The sequence below is a fragment of the Calidris pugnax genome, unplaced genomic scaffold (assembly GCF_001431845.1).
Source record: "Calidris pugnax isolate Ruff unplaced genomic scaffold, ASM143184v1 scaffold50, whole genome shotgun sequence".
Classification (NCBI taxonomy): domain Eukaryota; kingdom Metazoa; phylum Chordata; class Aves; order Charadriiformes; family Scolopacidae; genus Calidris; species Calidris pugnax.
Window position 1 is genome coordinate 4,240,340 of NW_015090780.1, and position 19,144 is coordinate 4,259,483.

General features: G+C 45.6%; 1 protein-coding gene across 1 annotated transcript in view; it reads right to left on the bottom strand.

The window, feature by feature from the left end:
* Positions 1-19,144, bottom strand: part of CDH4 (cadherin 4, type 1, R-cadherin (retinal)) — a 269,633-nt gene that overhangs the window by 171,501 nt on the left and 78,988 nt on the right. The gene's annotated exons all lie outside the window — the stretch shown is intronic.

Genomic DNA, 19,144 nt, shown 5'->3' on the forward strand with positions numbered 1-19,144 from the left:
GGGAAGGAAAACATATTGTACCCATAAAAACATCTCCAGTGAGCAAGAAGGGATCTACAAGGGACGTGCCTTGTACAAGGGACAAGGGATCCACAGCGACGTGCCCAGCCGGCCCCGGGGCAAGGCTGACCCCTGGTCCCAGGCTGACACAGCTTCAGCAGGCACTGAAGGTTTGCCCACGAAAAGCCGGGTGAGAGGACTCTCCCTGGCCTGGCTGTGGTGGGAGGAGAAGGGACACCGTGGAATCCAGGCGAGAAGAGCTCCTGGGCCAGTTTTACCCCAGTTCACTGGCTGTTTCTGCAGCACTGCTTCGAGCTGAATCAGGGGCTAATCTGGATTTAAACAAAAATATCCAAGGGCTGGCACAGGGGAAAGACAAAAGCAGCCAGGAAGCTGCTCGGGCAGCGCTGCCAAAGCCCCCGGTACCACCGCGGTTCAGGAAAACAAGGAGCAGCCGGGAGTGGGGAAAGGGAAAATCCATCCCCTCCTTCCAAATCCTAAACAAAAATATCCAAGGGCTGGCACAGGGGAAAGACAAAAGCAGCCAGGAAGCTGCTCGGGCAGCGCTGCCAAAGCCCCCGGTACCACCGCGGTTCAGGAAAACAAGGAGCAGCCGGGAGTGGGGAAAGGGAAAATCCATCCCCTCCTTCCAAATCCACCCAAACTGCTCCTCAAGCACCGGGGCACTGTGATGGTGCCATAACCATACAGTCTACAGAGCTCTGCACGCTATGGATTTATTTAGATCACAGTCATACATTTGTGTGTGTGGTGGGAACGGTTACTGCAGTGATCACTGGGCACAAACAGCAAATGTCACACGTTGACTTGTGAAAAAGATGATGGATAAAGTTACCTAGTATCTACAACAAACTAGGTAGTGCTTTAAGCAATTTCATTGTCATAGACTACATCATTAAAATCTTGTTTTATCTGGAATCCAGGAGAAAACAGAAGTCCTTCAGTTTTGTTTTGGGGAGCAGGGGTTTGCCCACCTTTACTTTTTCACCGTAGCTCAGAACTCCCCTGCCCATCTCATGGACCATCAACTGACCCAATGGCCAACCCCAGGCCATGTGGGCCACCCCGAAGCCACGCCAGGCCTTGCTCGCTCAAACAGTAAAGACACGGGTTTTAGACTAGTCTGAAAAATAAGAATTCAGGGAAGCACTGAACGAGGTTAAACACACGCATGGTTGGGTGGCACCTCCAAGAACCAACGCCGCACCCCTGGAAAGGTGGGGATGGTCACAGAGACCCCACTGGTGCTGCTGGGGAGGTCCCCGCACCCCTGGGGACCACCCTGCTGTCAGATCCCCCCCATCGCTCAGGGATTTCTGCTCATCTCCCCCACAGCTGTAACAAATATGTGTGAAAACATTGAGTGCTCCGCTGCTAAGAAGTTATTTATTTTCAGCTCCGCACCATCAGTGTCATTAGAGGAGGTCCATCAGCCGGGAACCATCACTCTCCTTGGCTGTATAACGGGGATGCAAAAAGCCAGTCCCACCTCCAGCTCCTGGAGTACCCACACATTTACACAAAAACACATTTGAAGAAGAGAGAAAGGAGTGATAATGGCTGCACATTAAAAACAATTCAGAGCTCACTTTCATTTTATTGAGATTAAAAGAAAGCCCTACAGTGTACTACTAGTCTGAGAGAAAAAAAAACCACCCCAACATCCCTTCCTATAGGTGTAGGTGATGATTTCAGTATTCAAAGTACTTAAACATCTGCTTAAGACACAGCGCGTGGCTCCAATATGCTGCTCTGTGTCATATGTCACCATGTCGACTTTTATGCTCCATTATCTAAAAATGGCTACCTCTTAGACAAAGTCCCTCTGTGACTCGCTAATTACTTCCATTAGTTTAAAACAAACTTGACTAGAGACAGAGAAAATCCTGGGAGAAATTAAGTTTAATTTTTTTTGAACAAGCAACGTCGCTGCTCCGCGTTGCTCTTCCCAGGTAGCACAGGTAGAGGGATGCTCAGCAATGAATTAACACAGCCAGCTCCTCCCCAAAGAGTCCTTGGGAGCTGCAAACATGAAAAGGCTTCAAGGACGTATGGTCCATACCGTTTGGTCACTACAAGGGACGGCTCCTGGCACAGTGCTCCAACACCAGCAACGGGCCACAGCTCACCTCGTGGCATTGCCGAGATTTCAGTCACGAAGGGGAAACAATTCCAAACCCCCATCTATACACCCACACATATACATTATATATAGAGATAAAAAATATTTTTTCCAAATATATGGGTATAGGTTTAGGAAAAACCTCAAGCTATTGTTCTATAATAAATAACATAGCTCAAGGAAAGGAGACCTTGTCTGTATTTTCAAATTCCACCTCTTACCTCTACTCTTTGCTCTCATGGAAACAGAAATTAAAATTTCATCCTATGGCAGAAAACTTTTGCCCTTTTTTTTTTTTCTTGACAAGGCTGACCCCTGGTCCCAGGTGGACACAGCTTCAGCAGGCACTGAAGGTTTGCCCACGAAAAGCCGGGTGAGAGGACTCTCCCTGGCCTGGCTGTGGTGGGAGGAGAAGGGACACCGTGGAATCCAGGCGAGAAGAGCTCCTGGGCCAGTTTTACCCCAGTGCACTGGCTGCTTCTGCAGTGCTGCATCGAGCTGAATCAGGGGCTAATCTGGATTTAAACAAAAATATCCAAGGGCTGGCACAGGGGAAAGACAAAAGCAGCCAGGAAGCTGCTCGGGCAGCGCTGCCAAAGCCCCCGGTACCACCGCGGTTCAGGAAAACAAGGAGCAGCCGGGAGTGGGGAAAGGGAAAATCCATCCCCTCCTTCCAAATCCACCCAAACTGCTCCTCAAGCACCGGGGCACTGTGATGGTGCCATAACCATACAGTCTACAGAGCTCTGCACGCTATGGATTTATTTAGATCACAGTCATACATTTGTGTGTGTGGTGGGAACGGTTACTGCAGTGATCACTGGGCACAAACAGCAAATGTCACACGTTGACTTGTGAAAAAGATGATGGATAAAGTTACCTAGTATCTACAACAAACTAGGTAGTGCTTTAAGCAATTTCATTGTCATAGACTACATCATTAAAATCTTGTTTTATCTGGAATCCAGGAGAAAACAGAAGTCCTTCAGTTTTGTTTTGGGGAGCAGGGGTTTGCCCACCTTTACTTTTTCACCGTAGCTCAGAACTCCCCTGCCCATCTCATGGACCATCAACTGACCCAATGGCCAACCCCAGGCCATGTGGGCCACCCCGAAGCCACGCCAGGCCTTGCTCGCTCAAACAGTAAAGACACGGGTTTTAGACTAGTCTGAAAAATAAGAATTCAACCGGGGCTCTCTCAAACAGTAAAGACACTGGTTTTAGACTAGTCTGAAAAATAAGAATTCGTGGAAGCACTGAACGAGGTTAAACACACACATGGTTGGGTGACACCTCCAAGAACTAACACTGCACCCCTGGGAAAGTGGGGATGGCCACAGAGACCCCACTGGTGCTGCTGGGGAGGTCCCCGCACCCCTGGGGACCACCCTGCTGTCAGATCCCCCCCATCGCTCAGGGATTTCTGCTCATCTCCCCCACAGCTGTAACAAATATGTGTGAAAACATTGAGTGCTTCGCTGCTAAGAAGTTATTTATTTTCAGCTCCGCACCATCAGTGTCATTAGAGGAGGTCCATCAGCCGGGAACCATCACTCTCCTTGGCTGTATAAGGGGATGCAAAAAGCCAGTCCCACCTCCAGCTCCTGGAGTACCCACACATTTACACAAAAACACATTTGAAGAAGAGAGAAAGGAGTGATAATGGCTGCACATTAAAAACAATTCAGAGCTCACTTTCATTTTATTGAGATTAAAAGAAAGCCCTACAGTGTACTACTAGTCTGAGAGAAAAAAAAACCACCCCAACATCCCTTCCTATAGGTGTAGGTGATGATTTCAGTATTCAAAGTACTTAAACATCTGCTTAAGACACAGCGCGTGGCTCCAATATGCTGCTCTGTGTCATATGTCACCATGTCGACTTTTATGCTCCATTATCTAAAAATGGCTACCTCTTAGACAAAGTCCCTCTGTGACTCGCTAATTACTTCCATTAGTTTAAAACAAACTTGACTAGAGACAGAGAAAATCCTGGGAGAAATTAAGTTTAATTTTTTTTGAACAAGCAACGTCGCTGCTCCGCGTTGCTCTTCCCAGGTAGCACAGGTAGAGGGATGCTCAGCAATGAATTAACACAGCCAGCTCCTCCCCAAAGAGTCCTTGGGAGCTGCAAACATGAAAAGGCTTCAAGGACGTATGGTCCATACCGTTTGGTCACTACAAGGGACGGCTCCTGGCACAGTGCTCCAACACCAGCAACGGGCCACAGCTCACCTCGTGGCATTGCCGAGATTTCAGTCACGAAGGGGAAACAATTCCAAACCCCCATCTATACACCCACACATATACATTATATATAGAGATAAAAAATATTTTTTCCAAATATATGGGTATAGGTTTAGGAAAAACCTCAAGCTATTGTTCTATAATAAATAACATAGCTCAAGGAAAGGAGACCTTGTCTGTATTTTCAAATTCCACCTCTTACCTCTACTCTTTGCTCTCATGGAAACAGAAATTAAAATTTCATCCTATGGCAGAAAACTTTTGCCCTTTTTTTTTTTTCTTTCTTTTTTTTCCTTTAGGAAGCTCTAAGTCTATGTAATTTGCAGTTGATGCAACTCTTGACTTTAATTTAATAAATAAACAAACAAACATGGGCTCTGTTTACTAGACTTAGATCTCTCTGTGGACACAAATCCATCTTTCTTTGACCAGTTTGAAGTCTAAAGAACACTGCACGAATTTAACATTCAAAAGCTGCAGCATCAGTAATTAGGATTTCAGATAAACAGCACAGCCACACATCTATCATTTTTACAGGATGGTAGAAAAGGAAAACTTTTTTTAATATACTCTGGAAAAATGTTCAGTGATGCTTATCGAAAGCTTATGCTGAAAACAGCATCAAATGCCTGATGAAAAGAAAACCAGGAAGGCACCCTCATTAGCAGGCTTTTAGGTTTAACCCTTTACCCTCATCATTTTTAATTGCTTCTCTATGAAAGGAGGAACCACAACAATTTGATATACTGAAACAGGTATTGAGTGATGGGCAGAGAACCTGCAGGAGCCTGCAGCAAACTGCTGGGCATCTGAGGAAAAAAAATGGTATTTTTCTTCAAAAAAGGCACAGGGTGAAAAAAAATTCAACAAGTTTTGCATTGTTCCCTTTTATTATTTAGCTTGTTAAGCCAGCTGGACAGAGTCAAATGATCAAGTGAGGATCTTGAAAGACGTACGAATACACTGAACTTCCTTGCCCCCCAAACGTCTGAGAAATATATTGAATTTAATAGGACTATAAATGGTATAAACCAAAGAATCCACTTTAAGCCTTATCCTTCTGGATTCCCCTTTAACTTCTCCTAGTCCATTAAAAAGTGCCCCCTCTGGCAAGCTGCAGAGGGCTGGCAGAGCAGGAGGGATAACGCTTATTTATTAGGATATACCCCCCGGCGGGACATGAGCCCACAGTTCAGGACACGGGGCCCTTCAGGACTCTGCTTTCCACCACCGTTCTGAGGATTATCACTGAGAAGATGTTTCTTTCCTGATGAACTTCAAAGCAGCAAACACACACAGTATTTACAGCAGGATCCCTCCTGCTCTCCGAGCTGTGTCTCTCGAGCAGCTCCTCTCTCAGCCGCTGCGACAGCGACAAACCCGAGCCACCAGGATGGCTTAACCCTAACCTTTGGGAATTTCAGCTCCTCAGGTAACCTGGGGAGCCCTGAGCACATACAGAAATGTCTCTTTTGTGTGATCTTGAGCAAATCACTCGTGTTCCTGCCCTGGCACTTCTGGCTCCCGTGCGCCCGCTCTCATCCATCCTCCCCGGCGTCTGTCGGGGCTGGCAGTCCTGGCCAGCATCCCCCTGCCCAACACCTCACCAGAAATGACATCCCTAGTGGATGGGAACCTCTTCTCTAAGAACAGGCATGAAACCAGCCAGTTAACCAAAAAAATGTACGCGTTTCTGGGCCCCCTGCGAGTGCACCGAGTTCTCACCAACTGATTTCTCCATCAATGCTACTGCGAGAGCGAGCGCTGCGCCTCCCGGGAGCTTCCTTTAGCTGAGGAACTAACTACATGGCATAAACTTTTACGTGGCAGCATTTTGGAGGCATCTTTCTTTATGTTGGCACAGCCCCTCAGCGATTCTGTGCGAAAACCCTCTCACAGCATGGGGAAGGACCAGCAGTGAGTTCCTGTGGCCAGGCTGAAGTGACCCCAAAGCCAGGGTCTCCATCCAGAACCCCAGGCTGCCCCTTTCTCATCCCAGCTGCCATGTCCCTCTGCCTCCATCACCCACACGCAGGGCAACCACATGCAAGATGACAATTTTAAATGGTGAAATGGATTTTTACAGTTTTTTACTGTTTCTGTGTTTTGTGGAAACAAAACCCAGCTCAAGCTGTTCCACTTCCACACAAAGCTGTATTTCAGTCCAGAATCCTGCTCCTGTCCCCCCCAGCCCACTCTCACACGATACACAACTAGATTTGCTTCTTGCAGTTAATAACACACTCAGAGCCCTTTTCCCTCTGTACAAGAAAAACAAAGCATAAATAGGAAAAAATAATGGCTGTAAGCTCTAATAGAAACAATTATAATCTTCATCCTCCCATTACTATTTTTACAGGTTACATTTTCAACCATGTCCCCATAAAAAAATATTACACTAATAAACTCTTAGTGTCTTTATTTAATATTTATAGCACTGTGGGAAAACCAAACTCTACTGGTAAAAGGTAAAAACAGCAATTCAAACAGCTACTTCAGAGTCTAATAAACATATCCCTAGTGATCAAGTGTAAGAGTACACAGTTTAAGAAAATGCTTTGATACAGAAAACTGTTGGAGATAAATGGACGCACGTTGGTTGGTATAGGAATGTATATAAAAACGTGTGCGCCCACACCCTTGGCTTCACAAAGCATTGATTATTCATTAAGTTTTCTCAGCGCAAAACCCAAAAATAATGAATGAGTTGGAGAATTAATGAACTGCCCCACAGTCTATCATCTGCTGAAAATATTTAGCGTGATTTAGCATGTTCTTAGTGTTATTTTCTTGCAATTAATGGTACAGAAATCTGCTGCAATTTCACCATTTTCCATATCTCAGGTCACTGTGAAACATTACATCCAATTTTCCAGTGCATTATTTATGATCTCTGAGCTATGACTACTAATATTTGCCTTACTGGAGTAATAATAAATTACCATAACAATTTACCATATGTAATTATGTTAAACGAAATCTTTATTTATCTTCTTGTAATCTCCAGTCACAGTGAATCCTCCTATATGGCGCATGCAATCACACAACATCCCCAACACTCCCAAACTACTATATACTTGGTGGAAATGGCTCCACGTGCTGGTCAACTGGTGGCCCCTCTGAATCAGCAAACCAGCTGCCATCCATCTCCAGCAGCAAGAGAGACAGACTTGAAATGGCACATAAAGGTACTTTACATTTAAAAGTACATTTTGAGTTTCCCCCCCTTTGAATCCCGAAGCTCAGCCCCCTCCCTGCCCGACCTTTCCCCGCAGGTTCTGAGCATCCCCGTGCCGCCTGCTTTGCCTTCACAAAGCCTCCAGCAGCAGGTTTTATGGGGAAAACCACAAGCCTTGTCCATGCACAAGCCATTTATTAAAAATAAATAAATAAAGTATTTCCGTGGGCAGAACTACATGGAAAATTCATCTTTTCATTTCCAGAGCCACCTAAATGCTTTCAACACCTTTTCCAGCTTTATATTCACTTTTAATAGCTCTTGCTTACACAGGGTTTCTATTTCCATGGCCAGATGAAAGGAAAAGGAACAATACATTTCACCACACTGAAATCAGGATCCTTTAGAAACTCATTCTGTCACATGTACAGTCAGCCAGCAGCAATGAGGAGTTGAGAGTACATTAAAAAAAGATCTAAATCCCATTCAAACAAAACAAAACCAGCCCTACAGTAAACAAAACCCAATTCCCAGACAACACCTGCCTCCTTCATATTCCCACCAGTGCTGTTTTTCATTTACTGGAAGCCAATCTAAGTAAAATACATGTTTTTAAGGAAGGGGAAAAAAAAGTATATTTCACTTTTGGTATTGGAATTGGAGGGGAGTACAGACCCCTGGAGAGAAGGACTGTAGAACATGATAGAGAAGATGAATCACTCTGGCAGCAGCCAGCCAGCCATTAATTTTCAGCAAGCCAGGAGTTGGTCCAATTAAACCAGGCTCCTTTCTCTACATTAACATGCTTTACTCAGTTTTTTTCCGAAGCTAAAACATCAGCTCTAGACCCCAAAGGCTTTTCTATTTAGGATCAATCAATCTACCTTGCTGCACTGTAAAACATACACTGTCAGCTCTGAGGCGAGCTCAGAAAAGAGCAACAGTAGAAAAATTTGATAAATCGACACGTTCTGGCAGTTAGGAGAGGGATTCTTCCTACACTGTCACTTATTTTTATCTGATTAGAAACAAGTATTAGTAAAGGGAATATTCCCCTCTATTCTCTTCCCGGTATTTAGCATCGGGCTAAAGGAGGAATCTTTTCATCCCCAATTTTCTAAATCCAAGCCAGAAGCTCCTGCTAGAAAGGCAGCGAGATGCTGCCCGTGTTTCCCAGGGCAGCGAGTCTAAGTGGGGTTTGCACGATGAGGAGCTCACGTTCAAGCCCCTTCTCCAGCACAGAAACATGAACCCGCATCTGTGAGTGCCCCACGTTAACGATGTTCACTATTCTCCATGTTTTTAGGCTCAGGACTTCACCGTGGGGGCGCATCCTCTTGGCAACAGTTGCTTTATTCAGGGTTTCACTGCCCATTTGAGACCCTGTCGCTCTCCCTCTGCCTGACTGGGATATTTCAGAAATGATTAACTAATAAAAGAGCCGGGGACTGATGCCAGAGGCTGGTAAGGACACCCCTATGGTCTGAAGCCCCCTGCAGAGCAGCACCCGAGCTGGGATTGCTCAGAGATCACCCCTTTCTTCAGTGAACACCGCAGTAACTGTGCTCTTGGCTTCCATTCTTCCTCTCAACAGACAGCTTTATCCTGGGATGAAAAACCTCTCAGAGTCGTTTCATTACGACAGTCCACCTCCGTTCCTAACAGCAAGGAGGACCAAAAGCTGCTGGGATGTGCAGCTGATGCTTCAGCTTTGAATTAAAAGGCTAATAAAGAGAAGGCTGGTCAGGGTGATCTTCCAAACACCAACCACACCACACTTTTGGGCAAATGCTGAGTTTTTATGGGCAACCATTTTCACCCTTTGCTCTTCTTTAAATTCTATGCATCTGTAGGATAGTGCTGAGATTCACTACGGTACTAATGAGATCATTTTGCAATTAAAGGCTAAGTAGAAACAAACCTCTCACCACTCTACAGGAGAGTCTGGGTTCACTGATTAAGCAGCAGTAAATAAACCTGTTCCACTCCCGGTCCTGGTGCAGGGGCTTTCTATGATTAACTCTCCAAACGAGATGGACTGATTGACCCCATGGATTAATCAATGAGTTTCTCAGCTTCAGAGCAAAGTGCAAGTTGTGGGAGTTACCAGCAGCAGGATGTGTTTTAATTATTATTACTACAGCACAGAGTAAATAAATCCCAGGACGCTTTATTTGGAGGTTTTACCCTTCGTGCTAACGATTTTCACAACGCTCGCGTGTTTGTCAAACGACTTACCTGGGAAAGGATTTTAAACATCACTCTGCATTTAGGGGGGGGAAAAATACAGATTTTATGGCAGCTTAATGTGACAATTATAAAGGGAGGAGCCTGTAGGGCAATTGTAGGAGAGCCCAGCCCTGCTGGGACCAGGAGGGTCCCCACACTGGGAGCACTGGTGGGACGCACACACCACAGACACCCCTGCCTGCCCCCCCCGACATGACCTGCTGGCCCGGGGCTTTTCCTCTCTGCCACAGATCCCTCTTCAGCTTGCCAGAGCGGTATTTGACAGGCACGGGGAGCTGCAGGAAGATTTAAGGGAGGAAAAAACCCAACCCCGTGAACACAGGCCATTTGCAGCCCAGGAAAAGAAGTTGAAAGAGATGCTCCAGCCCGGCTGTGTCAGATCGCCTCGGGCACCTCTCTCCTCACACTCCTCAAAACAAACAAGCTCCCAACACCTAGAAACAGAGGCTGCACATGTCAGGGGGAGGAAAAAAAAAAAATCAGACAGACCAGTAAAGACACCGAGCTCCTCGCGGACTTGACTCGCGTGTAAATACCGACAACTTGGGCCTTGACTGTTCTCCTCCTCCTCCTCAGCCCGGCTCGGGAGCAGCTGCGCTGATGCCAGGAGCCAGATCACAGAGCAGGAAATGAACAGGTCTTTCAGGCAAGAATATTAGAAATGGAAAATTTGTTATCTGTAGGAATCAAGGCAGGGTAGCCAGACTTAACCTGCAGCTGCCGTGCACCCCTGCTTGTCTGCCTGCACAAAAAGCAGCTGCAGCCCTTGCCTTCTGCTGGAGCCTACACAATTCCTCAGGTTGGAAGAGAAATCAGTATTATGTGGAATAAACCACTGTTTGGTACCTGGTGGGCTCAACTGCTTTGACATTTGGACAAATTCAGAGTGTTTTATTTACAGATGGAGGCTCTGGGTTCTGTTGCTGGCGCTCGGTCAGAGGGAGCAGGAGAAGAAAAAGTGGCCTCGGTGCCAAAGCTGCGCTTGAGTGGGAAATAAATACCCGGGAAGTGAGGGGTGGCAGGGCTGCCACAGCATCCTGCCCCAGGGCTGGGCTCTGGCACACACTGAATTCATGGAAAATTCACCCACGGAGCAAGAGATCAATTGGAAAAGCAAAACCACAATAAAAGACATCTCTGTGCTCCCCGGCGTTGGGCATCTCTGAATAAAAATGACCCCCACGGCCTCTGTGGCCACCCTCAAACAAGCCCTGTCCTGACACCAGCATCCCCACAGCCACGGTGCTCGGCTGCTGCTGCCTCCCATGGAGCCAGAGGGATGAGGTTTACTCTCATTTTCCCTTTCCTCTTCCACGTTTTTCCCCTCTGCCCCCTCTTGCCCCCCGGGTCTCCAGCAGAAGGGCAGCACCCCCCAGCCTGGGGCCTGACCTCAGGATTCAACTGGGAACCTGAAACGTAACCCAGTGCTACTGGCAGGGCCCGGCACCGCCAATTAAACCAGAGAGAGACTAAAGCCAGTAAATTAGAGAACGTGACAAATGCAGCACAAAGCACTGACGATCCCAGAAGGTATCAAATTTAGTGTTAAAGCAAAGAAACAATAGGGAAGTCCAAGACATTTCAGAGTGTAGTGAATCAAATTAAATTGCCTGAAATTCCACATGGAATACATTTGACAAATTTCTTTCCCCCTCTTCAGCTTTCTGTTTGAGATGAACTGTCGTCTGGCAGCTTCAAACGTCTGGCACAGCTTCAGCTTCAGTTTGCTGGGGCTGAATCCAAACACGAACCTGAACTTTACCAGTTCTGCTCTTTTTGTAAACATACTTGCTGTGGCTGCCAAATGCTTTCCAAAAGCACACAAAACCCAGAATCCGAAAGGAAAACATTGTCTTGCTGCAGTAAAATTGGTGTTTTACCACCGATGGGTAGCACCCCGCGTGTGGGGCCGATGGTGGGTCGGAGCCCCCCATGCCCTCCGTGTCCCCCCCATGGCTGGGGATGGCCTGTGGGAGGACACATCCCATGTCCCCGGTCCGTCCCATGTCACCGCAGCCCCAGCAGCACCACGGCCTCCCCCCGGGCTGTGCGGGCAGCTCATCATGCCACAATTAGCAGGAGGACTCCTCAGACCCGCTGGAGAAGCCGAGCAGTAAAATGCCATTATACACACGTCACCGACAGAGAAGACCCGTTCAGATCCCCCCAGTGAGCAGCCTCGGAACAAATTCATTTTAAGGTGGGGAACTTCAGGCAGAGGAAGAGACAGATATAAAGAGGGTTATGATCAAATTGCTGCGGAGCGCAGATAGCAGCAGCCTTGATATATCAGGATTTTTTTTCTGCTTTGCTTTTAAAACAGAACTGGTTTTGCAAAACGCTTACAAGAATGGCGTGTTTCTTTGAAGCAGGATGCGGTTCTGCACCAGCAGCATCCCACCACCCTCGTGGATTCCCTCTGACAAAAAAAAAAAAGTCTTTCTTCCTCCATTTTAAAGCTTTTTAAAGCTACCAAGCTCCATAAACCATATAACCTGCAGCCCAACCCTTTGGGCTGAAGAGCAGCAAAGGAGAGGGGTGTGTGGATCCCGGCGCAGGACACACAGACCCACAGCTGCTGTTAGAAAAGCAGATTTTATTGCCCACAAAACATCAGCCTCGTCTCCGAGAGCCACACGGAGATCCACCACTGCCCAAAACAGACAGCATCTGGTTCACATCAACTCTGATTTATTGCATGTCATCTCTCCCCTCGGATTTTAATTATATGGAGATCTTGTAACTATTACATTTGTATTTGTTTTATCCATCTAGATGTTCTTCTACATTATTAACTACAAACTGAAAGCTCTTTCTAAAAATAGTACAAAAATATACTTAGAAATATGCATATGGCCTTTATTAGGGAAATCCCTACGCTGGATTTTCAGATGAAGTAAAAGTACCACTGAAACCACGGAACAGCAAACAAGCCTTCACCTGATCTGCTGAATAGGACAAGACTGGAAAAAAAGCTTTTTATACAATAAAACCCCAAAGAAAATAGAGCACAGAACCGGCTACTGCTCTGGATGTTAACCAGCGTGGTAACGAATAAAACCCACTCATTATTGCCCCACTCTGACGGCTCCTGGGGGCTGTTTGGGGGATGTTGAGCCCGTTTCAATGGTCAGATGTCAACATTTAAAGGACCTCCCCAAGGTGGCATTTTCTCAGCAAAACAGACAGACCCAGACTATGCCTGAAGAAAAACCCCTTTTTTCTCCCCTGGGTAAGAGCAATACAATCAGGGCTGCCGTAGCTGGAAGCCTTTATACTGAGAAGGTTTTTTTCTAAGCTTTTTTTTTTTTTTCTTGATGAAACTCTCGTTTTTTCTGGGAATAAGTTGATTTAGAAGTGACTTTTTAATTTGTATGGTTGAATAACTACCACCATAAAAGAACACACAGTGCAATAAATAAATACGGCTTGCAAACTTCAGAACTCTCTGCCACCGCTTCATCCATCAACACTATTCTGTAAAAAACAAAGGATGTGACAAACCCACCCAACCATCTTACAAAAAGACTGAAATCTATTTCTGGAAATGTTGTAATGTTTCTATTAAATGATGGGGTCCTCTGGAAACATTTCGTGGTCCCCCACAAACACCCCCCCTGAGGAGCAGCAGCCCTTCTCTCTGCCCAACACGCCGACTGGGCAGCTCAGCTCCAAGCAAATCCCATCCTACTCCTGGCACAGAATTTCTGGGAATATTATAGAAAATGGAAACTGCCACAGATGTCTGAATTGCTGGAACTGGAAAGGTGGGTTTCCCTCACCCCAGCGCCAGCAGAGAGCGTGACCCCCACGCTGAGCACCACCAACCCCCCCAGGTGGAGCGAGACCAAAGTAAGATGTATCTTGGCTCCATATCTGGTTTTTAATTAAAAAGTTTTGCATTAAACAGATATCTTCTCTTCTTCCAAATGCACACTGACATCCACTACTCATCATTCTGAAGTGATTGCCAGAGGAAACATGATTAAAAAAATATCATATTCCTTGGAAGTTTTCTTAGTGCTGCCCATCATCGTGCTGTCTGGACCCCTTTCACATCAGCTCAGCTGAGAGAGTTTTAAGCTGACATCAAAAAGTCAGGCCATTTGAAGACATAAAAGTCAGCTATGAAGCTGTCATTTTTTTTTTTTTATTTATTGATTGGTTGAAAAAGAAACAAGGACGGGCTGATATGTTTTAAAGGTTAAACGAGCGTGATGAATGGTATCAAAGAAAACCCCACCAACCCTTCATCCCCGCGTCTTCTACCATCTACACAGACATCACCAGCCTGAAGATCCAGCAGCCCCAGCAGACCCACAGGTACCACAGAGAGATGCAGACCCTTCAGCTGGGGCCGGGTCCTCTCCTGGGAGGGAGGACAGTTGTCCCCAACCCCAGGAGGACGCTGCCCGGGCTCTCACGCCCCATCACCGACTCGGGCAGCAGCACGTCAACACTTTCAACTCACACCTCTGCAGTTTTTCCAGAAGCAGGCCCCAGCGAGGACTGTCAGCTCCCGCTGTCACCAACGTCTAGCTCAACGCACACGCTCAGTGATGTGATGAAATCACACCTTCAGGTTTATTCTAACCACTAAAATAGATCTTTTCACAGAACACACACACATTCATTCACACTGCGCTGCTATGACCACACGTTTTCATTTTTACTGTTTAATTATTCATCGTGGATCAGGTCTCAATTTAAGCTAATATGCAAAGATGAGGAAGTATGGGCACTTGTTTATCTCAGTTTCTTCCAATTAATTCAAGTTGTTCATTAACGACATTACTTTTCTGCTGTGCGATAGGAAAGAAAAACAAAACCAGCAACCATCCAAACAACAGCAAAAGACTCCCTTTATAGAAAAAGCAGGATATTCTACAAAATTTACTTGCATGAATAGACTCCATTAAACCCATTAAAATATCCATATATAGGGATGGATCATATTATTGACTCAGCCTACAAAGAAAATTTTTCTTTATGAGTGAGCAGACCTAATAACAGATTATAGGATGGAGACTGGCACAGGTTTAATGAATAATTTTTCCTGGAAATATGAAACTGTCCTAAATTTCCCTCCTGTTCCATACCTGCCGTGACAATAAATGGTACATCAATCAGCAATTTCATGTCTATTCCATGGTGCTACACCTGAATTAATCAAAACCAAACTTCCAACCTTCCCCCCATCTACTAAAAGTAACCATCTTCTACCTTTTTCTTTTAAATAAAAAACTTGGGAAAGTTGAAATAAAGAAGAAGAAAAATATTATTCAGTCCGTAATTCATACCGTTTTAATGACATTTCTGACCTTTAAAACAAAAAGTATGAACAACTCACACAGACCATTGGGCAAACAGAAGAAGTAACAGGAAAAGCCAGGAAAAGAGGAACTAACCACGAGGAATCCTCTGCGGCTCCAACACAACAACATTTCTACTCTGTAAAAATAAAACACCACCAAAACTTCACCAGCCACTGCCCTCACTTCATCTGAACAGACTTCTTACTGCTCACCCACTGGTTCCTTGGATTACTCTTGTGCTCACAAGTTTCTGGGAAGTAGTCTTGTGCTAAGGACATACCACTGTTTGAAATGTGGTGGCCAAACCAGAATATTATTTTCTTTTTCTTGCATGTAAATCCTAGTGAGAGCCCACACGCTGTCATCTGAATTAATTACTGAAAATTGTCCAAAAGTGGATACGAACTTCAACGAGCCCTTCTGATTCATGCTCAGCGATACATCAACAACTTCATCTTGTCTGTATGAAACGTCAGGGTCCTGGGCTTTTAAATATATCCCATATTTCACTACTGAAATATGTGGCCTTGATTATTTTTGTGCTCAAGCACAGGCACCGCCTGACGCTCAGTCACTACTCGTATACGCACAAGTCAGTTAATTATGCTGCAAATTATTCTATTTAGCCATTTGCCATCGCTCTTGCCTGACTGGAGTGCACGGTTGGCATGGTGAGCCCATCACCATGGGGGAGGATGGGGCAGACATTGAGCCCCACTGAACCCAACCAGCCACACCACCAGCCCTGAACAGGGCTGACTCTGATCTGTATGGTTAACATTGATTTTTTTTTTTTTTTAAAAACATTCAGGAAAACATTGAACAAAAACAAGCAATTTTTTTTTGTCCAACCTGCCTGCCATGGGCAAGTCATCCTTCTTTGCATTCTCCCCTGTGAATACATCTCCCAAAACACTGGGCTGTGCCCTCACATGGTCACAGGGCTACCCCAGGAGCCCCACCACCACACAGGGATGGGAAGGTTGGAGGTACCACAGGGCAAGCAAAGCTGAGGAGCTCTCCTCTATGTCCTCGTGGACAGGACACCTGCATGGCACCGATCTGCAGCACACCCGGCTCAATTGCTGCTTATTTCCTTGAGCACCAAAGGGGCTGGAGCTGTGAAATGAAAAGGTAGCGGGGAGGTACGTAACCATCTGGGGAAGATCCCCCCAACTAGTAGTTTCCAAAAGAAAAATACAGGCTGTCTTGTTTCAAAGCACTGTCATGTGTTTATGCTGCCGTCCTCCTTGGGTATTTGCGCTACACACCGCCCCCGTGGAGCGGTGATATTACACGTTAGCTCTCTACCCTGTTATTTCTGGCTGCTTAAGCAGCAAAGGACCGATATCCCGTTCTGCTCTGCTCAGCTGGTGCAGGAGAAGCCAGGGAGATGCTGCTCTGAGGCGTACACAGGCACCCCCCGTCCTGGTGTGGCACCACTTGGTTCTGACAATGATTAATGACTCAAGCCCCCCTGCCGCTGCCACTGGGAACCAAATGGGTGTTTCTTCACCAGCTAATCCTTATCTCCCAAACTCTCTGAGTTTTATAAGGGTAGAAAACTTATCCTCCAGAACAGTCTTTCACTTCTGAAACACCTCCTCCTTTCTCCTGTGATTCACCGTTCATTTATCTCTACTGGAAACCTGATGTTTCTGAGTTACAAACTCTCAGGCTCAAGTTTAGGGAAAAGCCATCCATGGGAACCCGAGAAATGAAAAGCCAACACACCCACCAGCAAATCAGCTGTTTTTAGACCATAATTAATGAGTTGCCAATCATACATAATTTTACATTAAATTTCACTGACATTTAAGTCCCAGTGGACTGAGCAGTGGTGTACACATCCACCAACCAGGTTCCAGTCCCCATCAATAATTAACCACCTCTGTTCACCTTGTCTCCTAAACCCAGCCTGACGCCCACCAGGCAGACTGGCTCTCAAGACAGTAGTTCCCCAACAAGTAATTCACATCTGAAACACAGAGCAGGCACAGGGACTTTCCAAAAGTTCTCTCTGTTTCTGGGTACAGGAAGAACAGTTCCTAAGTTTTGATTTAAAAGGCAGCTCTGAACTGAGCAGCACCAAATATCTCAGACAAAGCAGGAAATATAACTAAGGGATTAATGAATTTTATTCCACTACTTACTGAGCATCCCACAGAAGAGCCATAGAAAGTGCCCGTGTCCTCTTCAACCTCTCACCCCAATGCCTGGCGGTGACAGTCTTGAAAATCTTGGTTCCATTTGGCATTTTATGCTGTTGCCTGCTTTTCATGTTGATTTCTAAAGGGAAGACTGAAGGACAAAGGTCCTCAGCTGAGCCAAATCATACTCATTTGGAAGTGACATCACCTGGCAAACAAACACCATCACTTCACCTGCTGAAACCTGACCTGGTCTACCAGGGAACAAAGAGGAGCCAACCGAGCCCTTGCAGGTGTAGGGCCGCTCTAAATAACGAGCATCCAAAGGGCTGGTAGGCAACTGCATCACAGCCTCCTGACCAGGGCTCATCTCCAGAAATTGTGAATTTAGGCAGTTTTCTAACACTGCTCCAGTGGCAAATGAGGGCCAAAAGATGCTCAAGTCTCAAAGACCACACTAGGATAAGCAAAGGAGAAAGCAGTAACTCTTATTCTGCTGTTACATCCTCCAGCTCCAAGCCTTAGAACTTAAGCTAAACAGTATTTGGTGATTTATTCTGTTTAGCTCCAGATAGACAGAATAATAAAATATTCTCCTCCATCTTTGCAGCAAGGCAGGATGTGGGGACACGAGGTGAAATCATGCCTGTTTACGCCACCTTTTAATTTAGCTGGTTTGGGCTGACAGGATTGCATTAGAGATGAATTACTCCTTAAGAGGTTTCTTCAAAGCAAGGAATTTAAAAAAATTCTGAAAAGCTGAAGGTCTCCTAATACACGTGACTATTTTGCTGTGTTTCAGCACCAGAAACAAAAATAATTATTGAAGCAACAAAACTCCGTTTCTTCTAGTAATGAACAGTAAAAGCTTATCTGGGGGAAAAATAGTGATTAGACTGTGACTGTGTGTTACTTCCAAATGTAAAGCCATTTTGCTTGAGACAATATTAAGATGCTGGGATGCGAGGTTTGATCATTAATTTTGGCTAACACTACACATTAGTGTTGCTGCAGTCTTGGATTTTTTTCTTCTCCCCTGGTTTTAGCCAGCCTTAATCACGCTTACAGCCGGTTCTAATTGCTGAATCCTATCACTCTCCACCTTCTCGAAAACGCTTGGAGCAAAAGAAATAGTGAAGATTAATAGCAGACGTGTAATTAGAAGAAAACGTAAAGATCTTGTGTTAATCATTCAGAAATAATTTGATAAATATGGAATTCTGAAGAGCTCTCAGAGTAAAAGATGATGAAGTGAGTCCTGCAGCACCAAGCAGAGCGATGGGCAGGTACCAGCCCCCTCCCCCCTGGAAAGGAGAGCTCTCGCGAGCCCTGGGAACGCGAGGGAGGTTCATTAACGAACGGCGCTTGGCGTGGAGGCCCATCTGTTTTAATTGAGCAAGCTTATTCGTACAATGCTTGGCTCCACTAATCTTGTTTAGATTAATGTTAATGTTCTATTAAAAGGTAGTTTATCATCCCACAATAGTGAGTTGGTGCTCACACCCATAGTAATATTCCCTGCTCTTGGGGAGGCAGAGAGCTCGCTCATTACCAGGCTATTGATCATCCCACGGCGCAACCACTGACGCTGGGAACCTTGCTTCAAGTAACCAGAGGTCTTTTTTTCCGGGGAGGGTAAAGGCACAGACAAATTACTTGTATTTAATTAATTTAAAATACAGAAGAACACAGCCTGCAAAATGATTCTCAATTACGCCTTTGGATAACCACAGGAACGATGCTTTAGCTAATAACACCTTGCAGGTTGTAACAAAGAAGAGTAAGTATCAAACTCGGATGGGTTTCTCTGCATTGCTGTTTTTTCTTTTCTTCCTAGGAATCATCTTCTCACCACAACACT